We start from the raw sequence: 25,410 nt of genomic DNA, 5'->3' as shown, positions 1-25,410 counted from the left end.
TCAATAATATTTCACGAACATCCTCCAACATGGAAGTTAACAGGAAACCAACTTTCATCAAAGGCTTCAAATTGAAGACATCTTTTATTCAGACTTCTTGTCTGCACCTAGGAAAATCAAACATGAACAACCCGTAATTTCTGCATGTTACCATAATTCAGTACAATATCAACGGGTGGGTTAGCATGAACAATCATATTGTAACATAGCCGGGTGGGATAATCCTCGCCTCCGTGTCCTTAATAGAATTGAAAATTCTTGAGGTGAATGCTAGCTAATTTTTGGTTCTATTACAGGACTAGAGGCTTCGGATTATGCTAGTTTAACGCTTATTAAAAACAACAAATGTTATGTCTTCCACCGGTTTATAATAAAATTGCTTGAACGTTGATTCAGATGACCAATCAGCACAACGCATAATGTCCTGAATAATAGAACCTAGCATAAATGACTTTGATGCCATGGCACCACGTACAGAATGTGCACCAAACATTTGAATATCAACACCAGCTTCTTTCATGATATAACGAAGCCATCTGGCTTTGGTTGCAGCAGACACTGGTTTAAAAGGTTTTTGCAATGCAAGCAAAAGTTGAGTAGTGCCCTGAGGCCTCAATGATCGAGTACAATCCTCTTAAGTTTTCAAGCATTGGACAACACATAATTTCTCATTGCTAGGAAAAGCATTCTACTCTTGGTGTCTTGGTACGGCCTGTGATAGTAAAAGAAACTCCTTCCGGAATAAATACTCTACCTGTAATCTCCAGTGCCCGCACATCTGATGAACGTCTACAAGCTGACAAACATAAGAGCATCGCTATCTTTGCAAACAACTGTTTCCTTGATAATAGATTATTCGCCGGCCAGGTATTGAAGAGAGAAATGACTAAAGAGACATTCCATAAACCTGAATACTTAGGTTTGGGGGGATTCGCTATTCTTATACCTTTAAGAAGTTTACAAATCATAGGGTGCATACCCACCGATTTCCCATCTACCGGCTTATGCCCCGCCGAAATGGCTGATCTAAAGTTATTTACCGATCGATATACCAAACCACTTGCCGCCTTCTCTGAAAGAAAATTTACACAATTGGGTAATCCTGCCCCCACGGGATCAAGATTTCGTTCCACGCACCAAACCATCCAGCCTGTCCAGGCTGAAGAGTATCGCTTCCTGATGGAAGGCGCCCACGCTTGCCTGATGAAACCTGAAGCTGTCTCCGAAAATCCCGGCATTTCCCACTGCTGCTGGAAATTCGCCATGCCCTCAGCGACAACCGCTCCAATAGAATCAGAGGGTGTCGTTCCCCGTGAGGTCCCAGGAGAAGAAACTCCGACCAAGGGAGCCTCCTGGGGAGATCGCAGCTCATCTCCAATAATATCGGGAACCATGGTTGCGATCTCCACCGTGGCGTCACTAAAATCACCTCCGCATGTTGTCTGAGAGTATGAGAAGTCACTCTGGGGATGAGAAGAAAAGGCGGGAATGCATAATTCACTGGCCCCGACCAATCCTGAAGGAATGCATCCGTTGCTTTCGCTGCTGGGTCCGGCCTCCAACTGAAAAAGTTGGGAATCTGACGATTCAGCCTGGAAGCAAACCGATCCGTCTGACACGGACCCCATATATCCTGCAGCCATTGGAATATGCTCGGGAGTAATTTCCAATCGCTGTAGTCCCTGAGATGCCTGGAATTCCAATCCGCTATTAGGTTGGCCTGACCCGGAATATACTCCGCTATTACCGTTATATGACGGTTCAGGCAGTAATGCCAGAAGTCTTTGGCAATCTCCACCAACAGGGACGATCTCGTCCCTCCCAATTTGTTTATGTATCTCACTGCCGATACGTTGTCCATCCGTAGCAGGATGCAGCAGGAGGTCTGCTTGAGAGACAGGGTCCGAATCGCAAAGGAACCCGCTAGGAGTTTCAGACAATTTGTGTCGCGATAGTTCCTGTGGAGACCACCTTCCGCCTGTGGAGATATCGACGCAGCGCGCGCCCCAACCCCAATGACTGGCGTCGGACTCGATGACCACTTCTGGCAGGGAGCCAAAAATTGCTCTCCCGTTCCATGCTTCCACGTGGCCTAGCCACCACTGCATCTCGTCTCTTACTTCCTGTGACAGGGGAACCAGGTCTGTGTAAGCCAGACCCTTCTGTAGATGTTGAATCTTGAGCCTCTGTAATGCTCTGTAATGTAATGGCCCCGGGAAAATCGCTTGAATGGATGATGCCAATAACCCCACTACTCTGGCAATAACCCTGAGAGAAACCACCTGCTTGCTGAGGATCGTCCCTATCTCTTTCTTCAAGTCTTTAAGCTTCGCTTTGGGAAGACGCAACTGGGCCGTCTGGGAATCTATCACAAACCCCAGAACAGTGGCGGCTGGTGAAATTTGAAAGTGGTAGGGCGTAAAATTATTGCCGCACTGAACTGTGGTGAGCGAGTGTAGCGAGCAAGCCCAAACAACCTACGGGGGCGTTCGTGGGTTTTCACACTGAGAACATTTTGAAAAAAAAGAGTGGATAAATGGTGCATTTTCATGCAAATTTGGGGAAGCAGGAAGGTTAATAAAGCAATACGATTTAGTTATTTATCATTTAAGAAATTGCCAATTTTCATGAGCTATAGAGGGCAATATTTGCATATGCTGATGTTATGACCATCAACTGAATAACAGGGATTCATTTCAAATAAAACGTAGTGTGTGGTGCGCACACTCTAAAGTCCTATTCAGAATACATAGACACGCATACTTTCTTGTAAGAATAGATCAAATACATAAAATGACACTGCAGAAAACCTGAATTACATAAGAACTGAAACATGCTCTTTTCAATGTTTTCTTCTTACTTCAGCGTAATTTACAAAATGTAGTACGTTCTTAAAAGATTGATAATAATTGGCGGATGTGAATTATCTATCAACATACAGTGTAGATCTTAAGGACTCAACATGAGACCGACAGTCAGCAGCACTAACTGGTTGCAGGAGCTATTTGCAAGCCCTTGTCAAAAAATACAATGGAGGAATTCCAGTTCCAGAAATAAATACGTAGGTGTAAAGTATCAATATTTTACCTTTTGTCTGCCCAACAAAAACAAAACAGGAGAAATACAGTGAGCTGGTTAGCATCATAGATCACAAGGGTCCCTTTTCACAATGCATTCTTTGTTACAGTAAAGGGTCAGATCTGCCATTACAGCTTTTTCCACGCGCTGCCTGCGCTTATTATTTCCGCACAGAGCCTTGTAATACATCTTGTGAGTTCAAGCAAGCTGTGCATGCCGTTTCAGGTAGCTTGTCTGTGAGGTCTACAGAAGCGACCTGAGAGGGCCAGAAAGCAACGTCGTAGAACATTGGTTAAGAAACAGCGATGGATGCAAAAAGTGCTGCGAAGTGTTCGGTCCGTGCAAACTTCCTCACAGTCACAATAAAGAGTGCTGGGATAACAGACGCAATGTCGGATATTGCTGTCCAAAATTTAAGTTGATCACATTAGAGACCGTGATTTAGAAAGTATGTGGAGCACGCCTTTATCGTGCCCCCACCCCACAAACAGACACACACCTTAACAGGACAAGAACGGTAGATGAAAATCTTGTTCTCACGCGTCCTTTGCTTGTGCAAAAATTAAAAAATAAGACAAAATCGCCGGGGCTGCACTTTAAGCAGCTAACTGCTGGTGCCCTCTGCAGTTCTAGTTTTAATGTACTTGGACATGTGTAGAATCTATTAAGCGTAACCCGCTTTTGGATATGTGGTGCCCATGAAGCTTTGCTATGCAGCATTATTCCCAAATATTCAAAGTTGGAGACACATTCCAGTTTCTCCTTGTCCAAATATATGTTGCCTCTCAAACGACTAATCGGTAAGAAATTGTAATTCCTTATGCAAGCTGGAAGCAGATACCACACAAGCTCTGGCAAATAACATTTCTTCATCAACAAGAGCGCAGAGGCACAAATCGATGTTGAGGAAAAGCCAAAAACACGCAGCCCATTTCATTTATCACATAGTTCTGTTTTTCCTTCCAGTTTGTACCTTCAAACAAACGTGAATAACACGTCACTGCAAGAATATCTAACACATAAACTGAACACACGTTAGTCAAGACAAATAAAAAAACAGTCGTTTCAATAAAGCAAATTGACACAGCTCTGAGCCACAACCATTTGGTGACGTTTAGAATAAGTACAACTATACAACTTCACTAGTCGCAATACTAGCGGGAGAGGGGAGGAGGTCGCCGGGGGTGGGGGGGGGGATTACAATTTAAAAAAGAAAGCTAAGTTTACCAGACCAGGTCCGCGCGGCGCCTCTCTGCTTCTCGGCCGGGTCCCGTTGGCGCTTCTTCTAACAGCACTGGTTGGCAACACCTCTAAGCCAATACTGACGTTGCTCCAGCAGCGCCAGCATTGGCTCAGAGCAGGGTGACTCACCGCCCGCCTGCCCATTAGGAGACCGAGGTTTGAGCCTTTGCTCAACCCTCGCTCTCCTAACGGGCATGCGCCAGCAACAGCATACAGTAGTGCGCATGACTGGGCACGGAGCGAAAATTCGCCTCCTTCACCCAGCATGCGCACTGCTGCCTGCTGTGCGCTCTGCGCCACCCCTGGTCTACTGCATGTCAGTCACTCAGCAGCATGACGTCGGACCGCCCTCCCCCTTCAGAATCTGAAGGGGGTGGGCAGTCCGAGTTCATGCTGACTGTGACTGACATGATTGGAATGTCAGAAAATTCTCCCTCGACGCCGAGGGAGCTGCCGGTGCGGCCGGCTTGTGGGGCAACGCCCCAGCGCCCTTAATGGACGCACCGCCACTGCCCCAGAAACTCCGTCATCTGAGACGGCGTCAGGGCCAATTTGGCATGGTTGATTACAAACCCCAGACTCCGTAAGAGAGAGACCGTCCTCTGGAGATGATGTGAAACCAATTCCGGACTGTGAGCCATAATCAGGATGTTGTCCAGGTAGATAATCATGCGTATTCCTTGCTCCCGCAATCGTGCAACCACCGGCTTCATCACTTTGGTGAAACACCAAGGAGCCGAGGAGAGCCCGAAAGGAAGGGCCAAATACTCGAACCACCGACCGTTCCTTTGAAATTGCAGGAAACGGCGGTGTGGAGGAAAAACTGGAATGGACAGATAGGCATCCTTGAGATCCAGTCTGACCAGCCAATCTCCCTGCTTTAACAGGTCCGCCAAAAGGTGGATCCCTTCCATTTTGAAATGTTTGTAAACAAGTTAGTGGTTGAATATCCTCAAATTCAGGACCAGTCTGTGACCCCTACCCTTCTTCTGGACCAGAAAAATATGGCTGCAAAAAACGTGTGGCTTGTTGTTGCATAAAGCTATTGCGTGTTTTTGCAGCAATTCCTCTATTTCGCCGTTTATAAAATTGCATTCTTGTGGTGAAAAACGGAGAGGATGTGGGAGTGTTTCTTGGCAGGGTGGCTCGTAAAATTCCAGTTGGAACCCTTGAACCGTCTGAATAATCCACGCATCCTGGGTAAGGTTGCCCCAATTGTGTAGAAAGAAGTGAGTGCGACCCCCCCCCCCAAAGGTAGAAGATACAAATCTGACACGCTTACCTGCGGAGTTCTGTACGTGAAAGCCCGCTCTGTTGCCACCTCCTTGGAATCGGCGTTTATTGAATCGACGACGTGTGGGATAGAAGGTTCCCCCTCTAGTAGAGTCCCAATCACCTCTTCCGCGACCGAAGTCACCTCTAGGGGGACCTTGATTAGCAAAACGGCCTGACGAGCGTCCCCTGCCTCGCCTCGCCCAGCCCTGTTGAAAAGGCCTTGGGTAAACACGCGCTTGATTCCTGATTGAGCCTTATCTAAGGATGTAAAAGTTCCCACATACTTCGACACATCCTTCACAAAACGATCTCCAAAGAGATTGCCCTCAGCGAGGGGACCGGGTTCAGCATTTGCTAGATCTGTAAGATTCGTGTCCATACGCATGAGCAAGGATTTGCGTCGTTCAGTAGATATGGCGTAGTTGGCATTGCCAAGCAGGCAAATGGCCCTCTGCGTCCATCCTGCCAGGATATCCGGATCCACCGGGGTCGCTGTTTCCTTGGCCACCAGCGCCATCTCCAGAATTTTTGCGAGGGGTCCTACGACGTCCAGGAGCTTGTCCTGACTCCCTCTCCAGGCGCGATCTATCGCTTTTTTGGGGTCTCTGGCAAACTTTTTTAGAAAGGTAAGTAGACTTGCGTCTATTTCAGGAGTCTCTGCGACTTTATCAGGTAGGTCTGGATGAGGGCACTCCGACCTAAGTCGATTGCGAACCTCCTTGTCAAATCCTTTTTGGATGTTCTTATGTAAATATTCAATGACCTCGGGCGCTGGGGCCCAGTCTGACGATCTTGGGTGTACTATTTCACTAGGGTTGAAGGTGAAAGGAGTATTTGGAGTCTCCGGAGTGGAAGAAGCCACTTTCTTGGCCTTCTTCTTGGGAGGGGCGTCATCATCAGTTGTAGTAGTATCGGTGTCAGTGGTCGTGGTATCGGTATCCACATAGACCTTTTGCTTGCTCTTTGCCTTGCCTTCCGTGGAATACTCATGATCGCCTGCAGGTGGCGGAAGCGAATCCAGGGCCGTAGCATGCGGCCATCGACGCGCTTTGACTACGTCAGTAGCTGGGCGCGCAGTACGTTTGTCTTTAGTAAAACCATGACGCTTGGCAAAACTTTCAAGCTGCTTGGTGATAGGTTTTAGTGCAGTTGCCAATGCTTGTTGCACAGTTTTGGGGACTGTGGTCTCTAGAGCCCTGTTCACTGAGGGTTGGACAGAAGCGTCCAAAGCCTCCACTATATTATCTTCCAGGACAGTCTCCTGCTGTCCCTCATAATAGACATCCTCCTCATCCTCATATCGCACCCACTCTTCCATGGTAGTAACAATAATGCAGTGGGGCAGAGTAATTAATGTCAGATAGGTTTGCCAAATGACATAAAGTATATATATATATATATGGAGGAGTAAACGGGGGGGGGGGGGTCAGCCCACATGCACACCAAAGTTAATATTCGTACCAAACCCCCTCAGCAAAGCTGTACTCAGATTATTGCAGCCTATCACAGGCGTAGGAGCCGAAAATAACTATTTCTGGAGTGTGTGCTCACTCCTGCAGGTCGACAATTCTTACAGCCAGTCAGGCGTCCTTCCTACTACCGGTTTGTGTTCAAAACTCGGTAGAAATGGCAAAAACGGGCCAATCCCAGCGTGTGCAGCCCAACGCGAGCCCAAAACAAGCCCAAAAGTAGCCCAAATCGGATCGTGTGGGCTGCACACGTCGGACGGGAATCACCCGGCTCCTGCGGCGCACCAGGGCGATGAGGGAAGCCCAAAACACCGGCGCTTGAAGCGCTGCGACCTGACCGGTCGTTTTCACGCCGCCCAGCGGCTCGGTACTTTCGCACTTAATGCGCGTCTTTCAGCACATCATTCCAGGAGCGCTGGGGATCGGAGCAAAGCTCCCGCTTACAGCGCAACCGCACTCCCAGTACAATGCTGACCGAGGCAGCAATCCGTGAGTAAAACCATAAACCCTTAAATATAGAATGTCATGTGTGCATCTAGACAACCACTTCTGAAACGCAGCGCGCTCTATCGCTCTTGGCATATAACAACCAGTCCAATATTCAAATAACAGTATATTGAGGGGTACTTATCTCTTGCTGTGAGCAGCAAAGAAAGAGGGGGCTGGGACAGTGACCTCTTATGGAGGGCTAAGGAGGCGTGGCTGACGCACAGTACCATGGAAAATGTAGTTTGTTTATACTAAATTGTATGTTTTACTGGCTGCTGTGATTTACGCAGTAAAGAAGGAGATAGCATAATCCGAAGCCTCCGGTCCTGTAATAGAATCAATTTCCATCCTTTTGAACTCCATTTATAGACCTCTGTGAGAGTAGTTTGTAAAAGAGAGAAAGCAAAAATATGTCTTTAAGTTGCAACATATTTTCGGCGGACGTGCACAATGTTATTATGTGAGGAGGGTTGGGAGTGCAAGGTTTGAGGCAGTTCAGCTGGTGTTGGGGAGAGCAGCAACTAGTCACAGAAGCGGAACCGTGGGCTGGTTCTCCCGTTACTCCTTGCTGGTGCCACCTGCCTACAACAGGCTCCTGGGGCTCCCTACTCGGATGCGAGTTTTACTTTCCTCTAATGTGTAGATTAATTTAGCACTGCTATAAAATGAGGTAAAGACTACACAGGCTTCCAAGTAATTACGAAACCCGGCTAATCCAAAGCCCTACCCAACTTTCATTGTAGATATTTTTGTGAATAATAATAAAGCTCAGTGGACTAATGTTATGTTATGTTAATTGCATTTCTAAAGCGCATGGTTACCCAAGGGTGTCCTGGCGCTGGCTGCTGTCTATATGATTACGGGGTGTGCATGGACCTATGTGGAAAACAGCCAGATTTTTAGCCCCTTCCTGAATGACAACAGCTCCGTAGCGTTCCTGTGATGGAACGGAAGCTTGTTCCATGCCTGTGCGGCGCGTGTGACACAACTTCTACCGCCCCAGCTAGGTTTTTTTTGCTGAGGGTATAACCACCCTTTTTTGCTTCAGTGGAGCGAAGGACTCTGCTGGGGATGTACAATTTGAACCGCCGATTCAGGTAATCTAGGCCAATTCCGTGAAGGGCCGTGAAGACCATGCACAGGGACTTAAAATGTACTTGTTGTTTCACTGGGAGCCAGTATAGCCTTTTTAGGTCTCGCTGAGCCAAGCGCATGTGCTGGCTCGGAGAGACATTTTGTATGTGAGTTTTCAAAGTGCTGCTGGCTGGCCTAGCGCTTGCGTTCACGCGACCGTGCACGCGCGACCGCTAGCCTTCAGCAGCACTTTGACAACTCGTGCGTCATCGCGATCGCTTTCGCTTTCAGAGCAATCGCGATGACGCACGCTTTCAATGCTTGTTGAACTTTGAACAGACTATGATATTTTACGTCATGTTTAGGAATCAGCACATAACCAGGCTAGAAGAGCCAAGCAAGACCCTTAGCTCGCCTCTGGCTTGGCTCACCCATCTCTATGTAAATGTCTGACGTCATCGGCAATCGAGAAACTTGCCCTTGCTTGTTACCTGCGCACCGGAACAACTCCCGTATCCTTCGAGGCCCCTCCTCGAGCTGTCATAGCACAGCCCGGTCACTGGCAGTGGCCATCCTGGTGCATCTCCCAACACACCAACAGCGAGTCAAGTTTAAGACATTTCGCAAAGATGCCGCACGTGAAACACGGTTCACTACATTTGAGCTCGGAAGAAAAACAGCACAAAAAGCATTATTTTTAGACTAAGGGGAGGAGCCTAGCGCGCATCCAAGATGGTCGCGTGAGCACAGGGCTCCCCGGACCCTTGCTGCTCCTCGGAATTTATCCTGAGAATATCCTGATGTGGTTTATGGAATCTGGCAGATGAAGACCGGCTGAGCACGTATCTCTTTTCAGAACTCGAATCGGACCTGGGAATCCTGAGCTGTCGTTGTTCGAACTTTTGGGACCCACCCGACGGAGGTGCCCGGGGCGAAGGTGAACCGTGGAGCCGTGTCGTAATTGAACAACAGCGGCTGCAGTGCGGTGCCAGTGGCCGCTCTACCACTTTCGGTTTCACTTTCGGACTTCAGGGGGCTGGCCTGCGAACGCACTTGATGTGGCGAGGTGTTTCCTTGGCCTCTGCACGAGGCCTTGTCTCCACCTGCCACTAGTGTGCCCATCGCCTTGGGTCCCCCCGCACCGCTCTCTTGTGGTCCCTGGTGAGGCGCTGGTCTGCGGTGCCGGTGCCCCTACGACTCTTGATCGGCGGTCCCCTTCGGTATCCGTGACCACATGGGGGGCAAGGGGGGCCCCGAGGGGCGTAAGACTAAGGCCTCCCTCCGCGGGGGACCGGTCCAGGCCAACAACATGGACCGCTACACTCAGGGCAGAGGGTCCCCTGGAGCGACCGGCCCCCCCCCGGATGCCGCCGGCGGTGGCACGACCGTCTCTCCGGAGCTTTCCCTGCAGGACATCATGGGCGCCATTGATGGCATCAGGGAAACCATCGCCACGCAATACGAGGCCCTGGCCCGTAAAATCGACACGGTGGCAATCGATGTCACCTTAATTCGGGCAGACCTCTCCAAAACTAACGAGAGGGTTCAGGCTCTCGATGCGCGGACCTCCACCCTTGGTGCGGATGTGTCGGACCTGCAGGCCGCGCTGGGTGACATTAAGGCGGTCAACGATCAGATGGCTCGGCGGCTGGAGGACTTCGAGGGACGGGCCCGACGCAACAACATCCGTGTCATAGGCGTACCGGAGTCCTCCGACAACCGCCCGGTTGACCTCCTGGTCGAGGAACTCATCCTCCAACAGTTGGCCCCTGCAGGCCTAAGCAAGTTCTTTGCCGTGTAGCGGGCCCATCGAGTTCCGGGCGGTCGGCCGCGGCCGGGGGCCCCCCCGAGGCCTATTGTGGCCAAACTGTTCCACTATAGAGACCGAGATGCGATTCTGCAGGCCTCACGGGTCCACGGCCCGGTTCGTCATGAGAACTCATCCATTAACTTTTATCCGGACTTTACCCAACTTGTCCAGAAACAGCGGTTGGGATTCCAGGGGGTGAAGCGTCGTCTCCGTGAACTGGGCCTAAAGTACTCTATGCTCTACCCTGCAAAACTCCGAGTGGAACATGAGGATCGGACTGCCTTTTTTGACTCTCCTGTGGCCGTGAGTGACTGGCTGGACTCGCTGCCGGACAGAGGTGGCCGTCCCGGGCCCTCTGCAGGCGCCGAAGGTGACGGGTCCCCTTTGGAGTGACTTTTGGTCCTTGATTCTGCCATTTTGCACTGTTCAGCTGGGTTTTACTTCTTTTGTTCGTTTTGTCTCGCTAGGACCTGTGTGGGGGGCGGGCGGGGACGGGTCCCTTTCCTCCTCCGGGGTCTTTTCGTAGAATGGGGTTAGGAGGGCGACAGGCACACTGCAAGTTGGGGGGGTTTTCTGGCCCGCAGGGGTGCAGGGTGGGGGTGTTGGATTTGGGGGGGGGTTGGGGGGAGGGAGGGGTTGTTTTGCTGTGTGTTTTTCGTTTGCAGGGCGAGGTACTGATTTTTGTCCAGATTCGGGAACTGTGCTACTGAATGGGGGGCCTTTGATCTATTGGAGGGGATGGGGGGGGACGGGTTGAGGCTGATGTCATGGAACGTCAATGGGTTGGGGGACCGTATCAAACGGGGTGTAGTACTGCAGTATTTGCGCCGTCTGACTCCTGATGTGGTGTTTATCCAGGAGACGCATCTGGTTGGTAATGTTTGTCATGCAATGAACAGGGGGGATACCGCCTCGTGGCCCATTCTGGTTTCACAACTGGTTCCAGGGGGGTGGGCATTCTCCTGCGATCCTCACTTCCGTTGGATATCACTAGGGTAATCTCGGATGACAGAGGGCGCTATGTGTGTCTGACTGGGAGGTGGGAGGGGCAGCCCCTTTCCTTGGTCTCAGTTTACGTCCCCCCGGGCCTCCAGAACTCCACCTTTGCGGACTTGGGTCGAACGCTGCTTGAACTTCCGGATGGTCTTTTGCTTATGGGCGGGGACTTTAATTCGGTGGTTTCGGGTGACCTGGATCGTCACCCACCCAGGGCCCTCCCCGCTGCCCAGGCATGGCTTGGTGGACTGCTGGAGACCTTCGGTCTGGTAGATAGTTGGAGATTAATGCATCCGACCCAATGTCAGTACACCTTTCACTCTGGGGCGCATGGGAGTCTTTCTAGGTTAGACTATTTCCTTATGCCCGCGGCACAGACTGGTCGGATACGAGAGATTAGGCACCTGGCGCGGGGTATCTCCGATCATTCCCCGCTGTGGTTGCTCTTTGACACCGAGTCGCGGTCTGCAGGGCGGATCGCTCCCATCAACCCGTGGTACCTGCGAGACCCTACGACTCGCGACAGTCTGGTTAAGGCTATGGACCAATACTTCCTTGAAAACGAGGGGTCGGTGTCGTCCGCAAGGTCCCTGTGGGAAGCCTTTAAAACCGTAATCCGCGGACACGCCCTCTCCCAGATAGTGGTGGCTAAGAAGCATAAGAGTGAGGCAGTGGTGAAGCTGGAGACTGACATCTCGGGGCTGGAGTCGGCCTTGGAGACGGGTGTCACTCCGGACGGGCTCCATGCCCTCAGCCTGAAACAGTTTGAATACAGGTCTCTTGTCACTGACGCTGCCAAAACAATGTATAGGGAGCAGCAGGGTCGATTGTATGATGCCGGGGACAAGGCGGGAAAGTTGATTGCGTGGCTGGATAAGAAGGAGAGAGTGAATCGTGTGGTCCCGGAGCTGCGTGTCTCGGATGGAGTGTGTCTGACTGAGCCTGGCGAGATTGTGGAATGTTTTGCTGACCACCTCCGGGCCGTGTACTCCCCGGTGACTGATAGGGACGAGGAAGACTCTTGCCTTCTGCTGAGGGATATTGCTTTGCCCTGCCTGTCCGTCGAAGACCGTGAGCAGCTGGACGCCCCCTTGTCTGTAGATGAAATTGCATCTGCGATTCGGTCCCTTCGTTCGGGCAAGGCGATGGGTCCCAACGGTCTGCCTATTGAATTATATAAGTTGCGCCCGGATAAACTCGCGCCCTTCCTCCGTCGTATGTTTCAGGAGTCCCTTGAGGCAGGCTCCCTTCCTGACGACCAGCGTCTGGCTACGATAGTCGTGATCCCCAAGGACGGTAAGCCACGAGACCGCTGTGCCTCCTATAGGCCTATTTCACTGCTAAACGCAGAGCCTAAAATCCTGGCCAAAGTCCTTGCCAATCGTTTGTTGAGCGTCATCTGCGATCTGATTCATCCTGACCAATGCGGCTTCATCCCTCACCGTAACACCGCTCTTAACTTGCGGCGTCTTCACGGCGCCCTCGCCAGGGCGGCGTACCTCTCCGAACCGGCCGTGCTGGTTTCTTTAGACGCCACGATGGCCTTTGACACCATCGAGTGGCCATTCCTCTGGGCTGTCTTGACCAAATTCGGCTTTGGGGAAGGATTTCTTGGCTGGGTGAAGCTTCTTTACACGGGACCCATGGCTCAGGTGGTGGTTAATGGTCGGGTCTCTCGGCCCTTCGCTCTCGGTAGGGGTACGAGGCAGGGGTGCCCGTTGTCCCCTCTGCTCTTTGCTCTTGCCCTGGAGCCGCTCGCTGCTTGGCTCCGCTGGGAGCCCTCGCTCAGAGGGATCCGGTGGGCCCCGGGCTTCGAGGATCGGGTCTCGTTGTATGCAGACGATATTCTCCTGTATCTCACCTCGCCGCGGCAGTCGCTTAATGTTCTCTTTGATGTTCTGACTTCCTTTGGGAGAAATTCGGGTCTAACGATCAACTGGTCGAAATCCTGTGTCTATCCTATCTCCGGCGACCCTCCTCTCTTGCCGCCTCGGCTTCCGATCCAATTATCTCTGTCCGGCTTTAAATACCTGGGAATATACGTCTCGATGGACCCGGTGGCTCGCTATGAGCAGAATCTCCTGCTTCCACTTCGGCGTTTGAGGGAGGACACGGCTCGGTGGTGTAAGCTGCCCTTGTCCCCGCTGGGTCGGGCAGCGCTGTTTAAAATGATGTCCCTTCCCAGATTCCTCTATGCACTTCAGAACTCCTTCGATGTCATTCCTGTGTCCTACTTTCGGGAGGTGGAGAGCCTGCAGAGGAGACTGGTGTGGGACGGACGGGCTCGTATCGCTCTGGCAAAGCTTACTCTCCCCTGGTATGACGGGGGCATCGCGCTTCCCGACATTCGCAGGTATTATTGGGCCTCACAGCTATCGGCCATTAACCATGCCACGTATGCGCCTGGCTTGAATCCGGCGTATGAGATGGATAAATTCCTGCTTCCCGGCGGAAATTATAACAGGGCACTTTACTCCAGCTCGGCTGGACGGACCCTTACGGGCCCTACTAAGATTGCGGTACGGATCTGGAGGGCGGCCAATGTAGCCATGGGCTGGAGTGAGCGATTAACATGTGCTACTCCCCTGTTTGCCTCCGACCGACTGGGAAGCCTCTGGACAACGAAGGGGTTTGAACGTTGGGACACGATTGGTATTAGTAGAGTGGGAGACTTATGGATTAAGGGTGCGGTTAAAACATTCGCGGCGCTCCAGAGCGAATACGAACTTACGGAAAGGGAGTTCTTTCGCTACGCCCAGGTTCGGCATGCCCTGCTCTCTGTTTTTGGGGAGGGGACCAAGATCCCGGCTTCTTCGCCCCTCGAGGACCGCATACTCGATGGTCATGTCCCCGACAGTACTATCTCTTTAATTTATAAAAAACTTATCAATAATCGGGCTGACCTCTTGGTGCGCCTCCGGGAGGCATGGACGGGGGATGGGGTGGAACTGGACGACGAGGACTGGCAGTCCGCACTGTCGTCCCCCAAGGAAGTGGCCATTCCAGCCCGTCTCCGCCTGGTCCAGCTTAAGATTCTCCACCGGGTGTATGTGACGGGTCCCCGTTTGGTCTCGATGGGATTTTCTGAAGACGGGCTCTGTAAGCGGGGATGTGGGCTCAGTGCCACCTTTCTCCATATCCTTTGGGAGTGCCGCGAGGTGGGTGAATACTGGCGCTGGGTTCATGTGGTCATGGGACAAGTCACCGGGGTTGCGCTGTTGCCAGAGGTGCGTCGCTGTGTCCTGAATGTGTGGGAGCCCAATGATTATAACGCGGCTCAGACTCGGTGGGCGGCCCTGGGGAACATGATTGCCAAGAGAGATATAGCGCAGCTATGGGGTTCCCAGCGGCCTCCCACCGTGTCCGTATGGAAGGAGAACATGGACTGGTGCATGTTCAGGGAGAAGACTGTGTATGTGGCTCGTGGTAAACCGGGGGCATGGGTAGAATCTGGGGGCAATGGAACACGTATCGTGGGGGTATCTGTACTCCCCCCCCCCCCCCCTAGTGGACACCGATATTGCTTTGTCCCCCTGACCCTTGATGGTTCCTTGCGACTTTTGGAATAACCGAATATAGACGTTCCTCTCCCGTGACCCCCCCCCCCCGACCTATCAGTACTCCTTCCTCTTGATAGCTATTTGAAGGTCTGAAGTAGAGTCCCCCGGAGGTAGCCTGACCCACACTTTTTGTCCTTATGCCTCGCCTTTTGTTTTTATTTGTTATTTATGTTAAACCTATGTATCCTGCTTCCCTAGGACTATCCGGAGCCGTGTACGGGACTGGGCCCCGGGAGTCGACTACTGCCTTAAGAACTGTATGATCCTTTCTGAATCTAGCGGCCGGCCCTGGTGGTTGTAGGCCCATGCTTGTAATTGATTTATTGTTCAATAAAATTTTCAAAAAAAAAAAAAAAACATTATTTAAAATACCAACTTCAGTTCTACGTCGTCTAAGGTTTTCTTCCTTGCACTTAAATATGTTCCAGGTATTCAACAGATATAAATAGATAAACGTATGACCCAATTCTATAAAGCAGCTTCAAGAAAGAGGGGCACAGGAACCATTCTAAGATGGAGTAAAAGGAACCATGCTAAGATGGTATCGGAGAGTGTGATCCTCGTCTTGAATACCTGCTCACTCGTCTTTATTCCGGGTCCGCTGTCTCCGTGTGCAGCTGACTGGAACAGCTCATCCGACTGCCCTTGTTTATGTTTCACTTTGGGTGCTGCTTCTCACTTCGTTTGTCTGTTTCTCGTGGTCGGCAGTCATTGCTTTCCGTTTCTTCAGACTGCTCTTCCCTTCCCCCAGCAGCAGCATGGTGAGTGAGGACATTTTGGCAACGACCTGTTTCTGCTTCATTTAAAACCAGACATCGTTATGCGTTTGATTGTTATCAAAGAAGTTGTCATTTACTATATACTTCTTTTCTGCCTTATCTATTGTTGCCAAGTGGTGCAACGTGTGTCACTTGTAACTAGTCTTGGCTTTTTAGCATGCTGGCGTTTTTAACTACGCTTGGAATAGTGAATACATATTAACTTCAGGTTCCACAATGCAAAGTGCTTTGGCGACAAAGCCAGCGGCCATGTTTTCAGACTGTTTATGTGGACACTTTCAATGATTTCAGTGTGAGTAAGGGTGACATTCTGCTGCAAAATGTGTGACACCTTGAGTGATACTTCCTAGCGAGTAAAACCAAGCAATATAAATAGTTAAATAATGGATATTGCTCACCTTTTAAACAATAATAAGCTCTAAAATGTAATTGAAAGTACCACAGCACCCGTGGAATGAAAATGCACGTACCTATTGTAACTGAAGGTACTGTAGTCATTTTAGAATGAGCACGGCCCCTGGTTGAGGACTAGTTTAAACATTTCATGATATCTTTTGGGAGAAATTTTCAGGCTCGTTTTCTGCAGTAACTAGAGTGGACAACACAAACTTCCCAGCAGGTACTACGAAAGAGGATAAAACAAGCATTGGCATAGCCAATAGGTCTCGCTTTTGGGACCTTATAAGTATTTAGTTATGCAGCAAAATATTCTTGGTGCAACAACATCAACTGTTGCATGGCTAAACACTTATAAGGTCCCAAAAGCGAGACCTATTGGCTATGCCAATGCTTGTTATTTCTTTGTTTACTGAAACAAACTTAGATGTCCCAGTCAGCAGTCTAGCTGCAGCGTTCTGCACTAATTGAAGCTTGTTTAGGTGTTGCTTTTGGATATTGAGGTAGAGGCTATTGCAATAGTCTACACATGACATTATCAGAGCTGATATCACTATCCTTTGACATTTCTCTGGTAAGCATGATGTTATTTTCCTTATCATTCTAAGGAGATGGAAACTAGCGGAGGTTACCACGTCTACCTGATCCCCCAAAGTGAGTTTATTGTCAATTATGACACCCTGATTTTTTGCTTTCCTGGTTGGCTCTGGAAGAGAGCCTAGTTTGCCCGGCCACCAGTGTTGGATCCAAAAGTTGGCGTTATTACCAAAGATTAAGACCTCTGTTTTACTGGAATTTAACTTCAAACAGTTGGTCATCATCCATGACTTGATTGCTTTCATACAGTCATGGAACCTTCCTGTTCGGGGCGTAGCGACACCACTATTTGGGTGTCGTCCGCGTATGATGTCAACTGGAATCCAAAGGATGTGATCGCCTCCTAATGCAACCATTGCTAAAATTGGTGTATAATCTGAAGGTCACCGGTTCGAATCCCAGCCGGATGACTCAGCCACTCATTCATCCGAGGTTGATGGTTTTAGGACTTTTCACCATGAGAACCTTACCTGCGTCAGCGAGGTTGGCAGGGTGAAACTACTGTCTTTGGAGTTTTTCCCTTACTCTACCCTTATTTCCCCCATTGCTGCCGTTCAGTCCTCTGAGCTCTTCTACAGCCATAGGAAGGAGCAGCCAGTTTAGAGGGATGGGCTGTGCTGACATGGAGGCATGGCTGCCTCCCGAATATGAACCGATGTTTGAGTTCCTAGGCCTTGTCCATGTTTTTATCTGCCTCCTTTTATTTTCGAGAAGTTACCCCCCTAGGCAGCTGCTTTTCGTTATCTTTTCTTTGTGATTACAGGGGTTAGTTTCCTTAACTCTACCTCATTTTTCTTTGCTTTTTTACAGGTTTTTTTTAACCGGAAAGATGGTTTCATTGCTTTTGCCTTTTAAAAAAAAATCTTTCTGATCTTGGGCATGCCCAGGTGTTATATCCTTGCTGTGAAATGCAGACAAGGAAGTACTAGGCCAAGTTTAAGCATCCAGAAAAAGACTTCATATCGAGGTTGATAAATGAGTACCATAGCATTTTAACACTGAGAGAGGATTCAGTTTCTATTACGTGCAATATAAGTTTAGTAAGCATTGTTACATGAATGTCTCAGTAGGTTCCTTGTAGCCCAAAGGCATACAAATGCCTCACCGGGACCGGTGTCGGACAGCGGCAACCAGTTCTTAGTGTTAGATTTGGGGGTCTCTAGTTGGCAATGGTTTGCACCTTTGTCCAAATAGGGACCCTAGCGTCTAGTCAGGGTAAGGGGCTACACTCCTAAAAAAAAAAAACCTTCTCACCACCTTGGTAGCTTGGCACGAGCAGGCAGGCTTACCTCGGAGGCAGTGTGTAAAGCATTTGTGAACGAATACAGTAATACAGTGAAAACACTACAGATGGACACCACACAGGTTTAGAAAAATAAGTATTCTTTATGTAGACTTAACACAAAACCAACGACAAAAATCCACAATACTGTAATCAAAAATAGTACTTTAAAATGGTAGAAATAGCTAGTTCACTTTAGATTGTAAATGCAACACTTCACTCTCAAAGTACCTTGGGTGCGTCACGCAAAACAAGCAAAAGGGTCGCAGGGAAGTTGATGCGCTGTTCCTTACACTCAGGGGAGTGGATGCGTTGGTTCCTTACTGCTGCGTAGGGGAGTTGAGGCTCGCTTCCTTACTGTGTGGGGAGTTGATGCGTAGTTTCTGTGGCCCAGTGACGATGCGACAAGATGGCGCCTCAATGCAACGATCCGGTGCGATGCGACAAAATGGCGTCTTTGATGCAATGCGACAACGTTTGATGCGACTGCTGTGCTGCGAACTCGGTAAATTCTGAGCCGTGACAGGCCCTGCAACACGCTTCTCCGGTGATGTGACGGCGACCTCTGCGGCGGCGACACGCTTCACCGGTAATGCGACACACTTTGTCGGCGATGCGACGGCGAACAGCTGCGGCGGCACGCTTTTCCGGCGATGCGACGGCAATTGCTGCTGCGGCACGCTTCTCCTCGATGTGTTGTGCTTCCAGCACCCAGCGACTCACAGTCTCTTAGAAGGCACAGCACAACAGCAGGCACTTCAATTCCTAGCAAGAGAATTCAGGGGGGAGCTGGTGGTGAAGTCTTGTATCCCGGAGACTTCAGGCAGGAGGCAAGCTCAATCTTCAAGCCCTTGGAGATCTTCTTCAAGATGATGAAAGCACACTGCAGGCCAACCCCCGAACAGCACACAGCACAGGGGTAGTCTCCTCCTTCAGTTTCCTGGTCCGTCTCCTCAGCGAAGGTTCGTCTTGATTCCCAGAAGTGATCTAAAGTTCTGGGGTCTGGGCCCCAATTTTTATACCAGTAAATCCTTTGTCCTCTGAAGGCAGAGGGTCCTGTGCCCAGCCAAAACCAGTTCTGTGCAGCTTCCTGGCAGGAGGTGGAGACAGCATTGTCTGAGAGCAGACCTGACCCAGGTAGCTGAAAGGAAATCTCCTCCCCCTACTCTCTATTCTATGAGTGCTCATGTCAGTGAAAGGAAGTCTCCGCCCCCACTCTCTAGTCCATGCAGGCCCTACTCTGCCCAGCCCTGACTCATCAGACTGCTGGAGCCCAAGCCCTCCCGTCACTCACAACCCAGACAAGCAATACACACCCTTGCAGAGGAAGGCTGGATGGTTAGGCAAGAAAATGCCTACTTTCTAAAAGTAGCATTTTCAAACACAGAATGTAAAAATCACCCACACTAAAAGATGTATTATAACATTTTGAGATCAGGCATACTAAACTCTAATTTCTACCTAGTTCCCTGGGTCAGCTAGGATTATAAGATGTTCTAATCAAACTGCCCATTCTGGCCTATGGGAGCAGGTAGCCTTGCAATAGCGAAAAACAAAATTGGCTGTAATTCACTATCAGAACATGCCACACACATCAGGGCATGTCCTACCTTGTACATACAATGCACCCTGCCCTTGGGCCTACCTTAGGGGTGACTAATATGTAGCAAAGGGAAGGTTTTGGGACTGGCAAGTGTGTGCACTTGCCAAGTCGACATGGCAGTCCCAGACTGCACAAAGGCTCTGCAATGGCAGGCATGAGCCAAAGTTTACAAGCTGCTCCGGTGTGTTGCACAGTTGCAAGCCTACCAGCAGCATTTGGTTTACAGGCCCTGGGCACACGTGGTGCACTGTACTAGGGTCTGACAATTAAACCAAATAAGCCAATCATGGGGTCTCTAATTCAGTACAACACTTTACAATAGGAATCACTTGCACTTTGGCACTGATTAGCAGTGGCAAAGTGCCCAAAGCATCTAGACCAGCAAAACGGGTAGCAAAAACACGGAAGGCAACTACGAAAAATGGAAGGGAGACCCACGCCAATGGTACCAGGTCTAACAGTCAGTCTCCTAAGTCGCAATCCTGAATAGAATGGAAAAAAACTCCTCTTGGCACTTCAAACTATATACTCAGTAAACTGCTATAGTGCACCCCAACCATCCTCTTGTTCCATATCCATTCCGACCAGCCCCTCGCCTTGTGGTACATATGGAGGAGGAGGATGCCATAGTGGGAAGTTGAAGAAACGGTTCGTAGTCTCCATCACCAACACTTGGAAGAATACACTGGAGACTCTTGGTGAATAAGGCGGCCAGTGACCAAAAGTTTCATTGCCATTGTGGTAATGTATCATCCACTCCACACCGGAAGATGATCAAGACCGTACTGACCCCCCAACCATATTGGCACACAATAAAGTGGACTCCAGCTAAGATTTATCTATCCTGTCCATTGCAGTCATACACAGACATACTGGAGTGCAGCAGACTCCTCATTTTCTCCTCAAGGTTTTATCCTGTGCCTTTGTTCGCTATTGTGTACCATGCGAAGCACTCCGAGGCGGCTCCAGCCACGTTTACTCGTACAGTAATTAAGTTAAAATTTTGTTCTGTCTTCTTTAATGTTGGTGTTAAGTTTTGTGTTCTGTTTGTTGCTTGAATAGTAGTATGGAATGTAGAATGTCAGTCAGGGTTGAGCTTTCCACTCGTTGGTACTGCTGTATCCTGTCTGTTTGCATTTTTCTTGAGTAAAAGTGATCTCGACCATCTCCACAAAAGGCCGAGTCATCTTATGCACTGAAAGGTAGGACTCCAATTGGTTAATAGCCCACTCACAACTTACCTTCATGTACAGCTGCTCCTGTGTGTAAAAACTGGGCTGAGTGGAGCACTTTCATTTGCCAGTGCTGGGCCTTTGTCACCACTGGACCTGATGTAAGTCACGACCCACATAAACTCTTTAGGCAGTGGCCAATGTAATTAAGGGCGTGGCTTAAAAACACTTAAGCTAACCATCTGTGCTTAGCATAGTGTGCCCCCATACTTGTATTTTGATTTTTCTGTAATGTCATCTAGATATATGGTACAACAAGTAACCTAATACCTACAACCAATCACGACTATTGGCTTTGTCAATGGTTGTTAGTTGCATAAGATTTATTAACATCAACTATGGCTTGTATATAATATTGAAAAAGCTTCGACTTTAAGCCCTGGTGACAACAATGTTGCTGCTCCTGAGTTTCAAAAAGAGAAGGGAAGTCCAGAGAGAAAATCACTCTTTAAAGGATTCCCCTTCCTCTACAACGCTCACCTGGCATGACGTCATGCCCTAACCTCCACTAGTGAGAAGTGAGCAGTGTGAGCAGCGCGCATGATGTGCCTGCTGTCACTGCAGTCTGGAAAAATATGGACTGCCTGTGCCAGGGCACAAAACAGAGGCCGATAGAGACCCGTTTCGATGCTCTCTTTAAAAAAACTGACGGTGCTCAGCACCGGTGAGACCCGGCCCACTTAAAGCCCTGTCTTTAGGACTTTTTCATCCAATATATATTTAACCACTGCCCCCCCCGACCCTGACTCTTTTTTTGACTAGGCTTCCTAAATGCAGTAAGGCAGGCGATTATCTGCAATCTGATCGCAGAGACATCAATTCATCAAAATGCCGGGGGTAGCAGAATCGACATCATGTGTCCTTTTACCCCAAAGAGATCACAGGAAGTGATGTCAGATCCCCTTTGACATAGCTGTCTCTTTCTCATATGATGGCATTTATGTCTCTCCTGTTATTCTCTCTTCCCCCCCTCCTGCCTCCTCCTTTATCACAACTGTTTTCTCACTGCTACCCTTATAATATCTCTGGTCTTCCCTCTCTCACCTGCTTTGTCTATTTTTCATCTTTCATCGGTCTCCCAGCATTCTTATTCCCTTTTCTATCGCTTTCTCATTGTCTGTCTCAATATTACCTCCATATCTACCCTCATCTCATTGTTTCTTTTCTAAGTCTCATCCCCACTTTTTTTCTTTCTCTTCCTCCCTCCTTCCCTTTTGTCTCTGTTGTCTATCACCACCAGTCTCTCCCTCTCTATCTTCACACTCATTGTTTTATCTCTATTTGTATTATAACTCTCTGATGTATCTCTAATCTCTCTAATCTCTCTCTTTCTCTCTTTCTCTCTTTCTCTCTTTCTCTCTTTCTCTCTTTCTCTCTTTCTCTCTTTCTCTCTTTCTCTCTTTCTCTCTTTCTCTCTTTCTCTCTTTCTCTCTTTCTCTCTTTCTCTCTTTCTCTCTCTCTCTCTCTCTCTCTCTCTCTCTCTCTCTTTCTCTCTCTTTCTCTCTTTCTCTCTCTCTTTCTCTCTCTCTTTCTCTCTCTCTTTCTCTTTCTCTCTTTCTCTTTCTCTCTTTCTCTCTTTCTCTCTCTCTTTCTCTCTTTCTCTCTTTCTCTCTTTCTCTCTCTCTCTCACACACCTCTATCTTGGTCTTCCTGTCATTATTTTTCAGTTTATCGCTCATCCATGCTATAGTCTGTTTGACCCACAACCTACTCCAACGAATCAATTGGAGGATATTAACTAAATTTATAGCCTGCAATTTCAAATTCCTTCACAGTTAGAGAGCTTTTTAACATTTTCAGTTTAAACATTTTCTTCTTTATTTATAAACACTTTATTACTCTGTTAATATTATTTAATTTTCCAAGCACCCTTTTTGGCTAAGCCCCTGAACCACAGGTTGGGAAGTCTATTCTAGTCCCTTGAGATTTTAGGTCTCGCCTGATCCAGCGCATGCGCTGGTGAGACTTATTGAGAGGGCTCCAAAAAGTGCTACCAGGCCAGCCTAGAGCTACAGTGCATGTGCGCGCGCGCGCCGTGCTTTACTCTCGCGGCCGCTTTGCATAGTCAATAGGTCTCGCTTTTGGGATCTTATAAGTATTTAGTTATGCAACTGTTGCATGGCTAAACACTTATAAGGTCCCAAAGGCGAGACCTATTGGCTATGCCAAAGCTTGTTTAAATTGTCCCGTTTGTTTCTGCTAGAAGAGGGCTACTGCTCCCACTGACGCATCACAAACTACTATCCCATTTCTCTTTTTAAAGCGACTGCTGAAGCACTGCAGAAAACAGTGACTTGTTCTCTAAGAGATTTAGTTGGAACTCATGGCTGTCTCTATTAGTAAAAGCCACGAGTTCTAGGTGCCCACATTTCAACAGACAAACATTACATGGGTATTGAATAGACCCTGAGGATTTTTTGGTACAGGAAGAGGAGCTGTGCATGGAAGGGGGTGAAGCTAATGTGTGGACTAGCAAGTTAAACCTGAATGTTAACCTTACGACTAGCTGACTTGTGGAAAGAAACTTGATTGGCATGCTTTTTGGAGGAAGCGCATGGGAGTTCCTCATGTTAAGTATGTGCAGTTACGGGGCATAGCCATGATTTTGCTTGACTAATTCATGCTTTGTTGTAATAATTCTAACGCGAGCAAAGGTAGGCAGCGTGCAGACACACTCCTGTAACTACACACGCTAACCCTGCAACACGCTTTCCCTCTACATATCAATTAATGTGATTGGTCTAGCAAGGAAAGCATTGGATAAGTCCTCCAAGTTAATTGCAGTCAGTTTAAAAACAAATGAACAATTCAATCTGTACCGAGGATAGCCGTGTTTGGAATTTAGATCGGATGTTGACATGTAAGACAGAAACCCTCTGGAGAGGAGACGTGCAGAGGAAAGACGGGAAATAATCGAAGGGTACTATCTTTCTATCCACAATCAATGAATACTACTTCTACCATTTATTTTCTGTATGGGGCTGTCTCTGCAAGAGTGAGAAAGAGAGTGTGTCTAATGAGATTATACATCTCTGTCTGCTACCCGTTTATTGTGATCATCTCCCTACAATATCAACCGTAGAATCTGCCTCTGTAGTGTGTTTGAAGCAACGTACTGCAGGAGTGCTTGCTTATTCGAATTGAATGGTCTCCCCTGCTCCGATAGCAAAACTGTCTCTTTCCTGAAAATGCCAAAATGAGGCACGTCTCATCCTGACTCATTGGAAATATTCTGATCTGATTGTAACATCCTTTCATTATTGTTGTATGTTTCACCACAGGAGGCTTGAGATGGGCCTGACGGGGACGTGGGGGTTGCTTTGTATGACTAGTTCATATGCGAGCAGTTCTCTTACACATGGCTATTGCACGGGTCACTGCAGCAAACTGGTTGTGCAAGTTGGATGGAAGACTGGGCTGTGCCAGTGCAGTCATGTCAGTATGGCGGTGTTCAGCCGAATGAAGTATGGGTTGTGGGTTTTAGCGTGCAGGAGCAGGGGACCGTGTGTTTAGTCTCCCCAAGAGCTGCTGATGGGTGATGGGCCAGGGCTGCTCCGAGGTCCAACCTGTGAGCTGTAGAGATAAACTGGACCCTGAAATAGAGGTATTCTGCTGGGGAAGTGCGGTTCGGTTGCTCCTATCAGTATCTCGAACTCCAAGAGTGTTATCAATTGTCTGGAACACGATTTTCCTCAGGGTGGGCTATCCTGAGGCGATTCTTACAGACAATGGTGTTCAATTTGTCTCGCAGGAGATGAATTTGTTTCTGCGCTCCTGCGGCATTAAGCATACCAGAACCCCTCTTTACCAACCACAAAGCAATGGCACAGCGGAAAGATTCAATAGAGTTGTGGAGTGTGTCCAAGCAGCTTTCAGGTCCAAGTCTTGTATTTTCCAAGCTGTGAAAGATCTAGTTTGGTCATACCGTACCTCAACCTCATGTCGCCACCAATTTCAGTCCCTTCGAGTTTATGAGGGGGAGACTAGCATCTTTTTTTTTTTGTTTAAATTTGTTTATTGAGTTACAAACATCATTATACAACATAGGCTGAGGATTAGTGCCTTCTGACCACACTTTCTTGTGTACCAAGTCATTAAACAGAATATACATTCCACTCAATCTGTACCTTCTGCCCGTTGACGCATTTCAAGTTCTGCAGAGGGGGACGCTACAGGTTTACCTCGGTAAGTGTTCCACCTTTCCCATTTCCTGTCCCATTTTTTTGGGGCAACCCCTAGCTACATAAACCTCAGTCTCCGCCAGCATACATCTGTCGAGCTCTGTCATCCAACCACCCGGCCGCGGCGCAGTACCTCCCCCCCCATCCCCTAGCAATCTCCCGTTTAGCTAGCGTGTATCCTAACGTCGCGAATTGCTTCTCCACCTCCGTCAGGTCAGTATCCTCCCAAATGTTTAATAGGCCCAATTTCGGCGTCGGAGCAAGCTCCTTATGGAGGGCAGTCTGCATGTGCCTGGAGACCTCTTCCCATATGGGGCGAACCCCCGGCAGCTCCAGAGGATATGATA

The 25,410-nt window shown here is 48.8% G+C and overlaps 1 protein-coding gene across 2 annotated transcripts in view; it reads left to right on the top strand.

The window, feature by feature from the left end:
• FAM168A (family with sequence similarity 168 member A) overlaps window positions 1-25,410 on the top strand; it is a 543,728-nt gene that overhangs the window by 14,218 nt on the left and 504,100 nt on the right. The window lies entirely within an intron of this gene.

This window comes from Triturus cristatus, chromosome 8 (assembly GCF_964204655.1).
Source record: "Triturus cristatus chromosome 8, aTriCri1.1, whole genome shotgun sequence".
NCBI classification, from domain to species: domain Eukaryota; kingdom Metazoa; phylum Chordata; class Amphibia; order Caudata; family Salamandridae; genus Triturus; species Triturus cristatus.
Note: the sequence above shows the minus strand (reverse complement) of the source record. Positions and strands in the feature narration are given on the sequence as shown.